The 2,783-nt window shown below is 36.9% G+C and overlaps 1 pseudogene; it reads left to right on the forward strand.

The window, feature by feature from the left end:
- Positions 1–1,114: 1,114 nt before the first annotated feature.
- Positions 1,115–1,749, forward strand: LOC103587933 (annotated as a pseudogene).
- Positions 1,750–2,783: the final 1,034 nt, after the last annotated feature.

Consider the following 2,783-nt stretch of genomic DNA (forward strand, 5'->3'; position numbering starts at 1 on the left):
CCTCATATAAAACAATTCTATGAAGGAAATAATGGAATCAGCAAAGAGTTAGCTACAGAACAGGGTCCAATGGCACTGACAACTCCGTTACTGGAAAATCTAATAAAATTATTCTATAAAATTTAGAATTTATTCACAGCACAAGTTTTGCTTCTCCTGCAGAAACTCACCTACAAAACCTAAGGACTTTATAACTGACCTGCTTCCTTTTTTGTTTTGGCTGCAAAGAAGCTCGGAGCCACAGGCAAGTCTCCACATAAGCCCTTCAGGCTAACCCATTTGTGCTGTTTCTCTCTCCCTCAACTCCAATCTTATATTTACACTTATACATAAGGTTGTTATGTTCTCTGGTCCCAATTAGTTTGGGGTTTTTTTCTATTTTATTCTGTATATTCTTAGTGTAATATGTGAAATTGCTGGACTCCTGATGGACCACTGGTGGGAACGTAAAATGGTGCAGTTGCTGTGGAAAAGTCTAGCGGCTCCTCAAAAAGAGTTGCCATGTGACCCAGCAGTTCTACTCCTAAGTATCTACCAAGTGCTGAAAACATGTTCTTATAAAAACCTGCACATGAATGTTCACAGCGGCATTATTCATATTAGCAAAAACAACCCAAATGTCTATCAACTAATAAATGGATAATCACAATGTGGTCTATCCATACAGTGGATATTATTTATCCATAAAAAGGAATGAAGTACTGATTTATGCTACAACATGGATGGACCTTGAAAACATTATGCTGAGTGAAAGAAGCCAGACACAAAAGGCCTCATATTGTATGATTCCATTTATGTGAAATGTCCAAAATAAGCAAGTCCATAGAGACAGAAAATAGAATGGTTGCCAGAGGCTGAGGGGAGGATGGAAAGTGACTGCTGCTTAATAGTGCACGGTTTTTTACTGGGATGATAAAATGTTTAGGAATTGGTAGTGGTGATGGTTGTATGACACTGAATATACTAAAAAACACTGAATTGTATACTATATAATGGTTTAAATGGCAAACTTTATGTTATGTAAATTTTATCTCAATAAAAAAAAGTCAGGGTTGGGGAAGATTCACGGGATCCGGAGGTGAGGCCTGTGCCCTGCCTCTGCCCCCGCCCAGCCATGACCAAAGTGATCCTCATCTTCAACAACCACAGGAAGCCGAGGCTCTCCAAGTTCTACTAACCCTACCGTAAAGATATACAATAGTAAATCATCGGGGAGACTTTCCTTTTAGTATCTAAGAAAGACAGAAATGTTAGTAATTTCCTAGAAGGAGAATTTTGATAATCGGTTTCAAGCTGTGTAACTTACTGTAACTTATGTAGTTAAATCTAATTAACTGGAGGATCTGACAACAAACTGATTTATAGACATTACGCAACATTATATTTTGTCTTCTGTGTGGATTCTTCAGAAAGTGAACTTGGCATTTTGGATCTAATTCAACTATTTGTGGAAACATTAGACAAGTGTTTTGAAAATGTCTGTGAAGTAGATTTAATTTTCCACAAAGACAAGGTTCACAATATTCTTGCAGAAATGACTATGGGGGAAATTATATTGGAGACCAACATGAATGAGACTGCTACACAAATTGTTGCACAAAATAAACTGGCGAAATCTGAAGCTGGATCAGCGGAGCTTCAGCCTGAGCTGTATCAGCTGTAAAGAATGTGAATATTCCTGAGATCACAAGAAATATTTACATTGGTGACATCAGTATAAAAGTGCCAAAACTGTCCTCTTTTAAATAAAAAATTGCAAAGGCCATTCCCAGGTAAAATCAAGGGGAAAAGTCATCTAAGTTTATCATGCAGTTGTTTACCAAAAATAGAGAGTCTTAACTTTTGCTCTTGGACTTAAGTCAAGGTACCATACAGAAGTGTGTAAAATCATCCCACCATGCCCACTAGCCCGCCTCGGTGTCTATGCAAGGCCACTTTGCCACTGTGGTATTCCTGTCCCCTTCCCAGAAGCTCTGCCTCTTTCCCTGTTAACCCTAGTAATCCTAATAAACTTCTGAGCAAATTTTAAAAAGTGTGCAAAATCAATATGGAAGTTCAATGCTGCTTTTCTTGCTCAGTGATTTTACAGAAATTGAGTAATTCCAGTGTGGTTTTTATTTTTAATTTCTTTTCTAAACTTCATTCCTATACTACCTAAGGCATACCTCTAATGTATTGGCTACTACAGTATTTCAAAAAGTGTTTGAGATATTTATGTACCACTCAAAATGTTGGTGTTTTGTATGGGTCACAAGTGCAGCATTCTTTAATTCTTTCTTCTATTTATCACAATTGTTATTTAAAGAACCAAGCATGGGGCTGGTAGGTTAGCTCAATTGCTTAGAACAAGGTGTTGATAACACCAAGGTCAAGGATTCAATCCCCATACCAGCCAGCCACCAATAAATAAATAATAGCCAAGTATGTACTGCATGAAAATATTATGACCTTTTTCTCTTCGTTTAAATCAATTCCAAGGTAACTGGACTTCTAAAGCACCTTTCTGTTTGCCTGACATTTACTTTTTTACAACCCTCTGACTCAACAAAGTAAATGAAAGTATATTTTATCACTGTTAAAAAAAAAAGTAAAAAAAATTTTTTGGCAGCTGGCCAGCACAGGGATCTTAACCCTTGAACCTGGTGTTATAACACTGCATTCTAACCAACTGAGCTCAACAGTAAGTCCAAAAAGAGTCCAGTCTTTCATTGAACGGGAAATGTATTAAACATATTAAGTTGCCTATTTTCCCTCGAAAACATACTTAAAGCATAAAGATAATT

This window comes from Galeopterus variegatus, unplaced genomic scaffold (genome assembly GCF_000696425.1).
Source record: "Galeopterus variegatus unplaced genomic scaffold, G_variegatus-3.0.2 Scaffold26, whole genome shotgun sequence".
NCBI classification, from domain to species: Eukaryota; Metazoa; Chordata; class Mammalia; order Dermoptera; family Cynocephalidae; genus Galeopterus; species Galeopterus variegatus.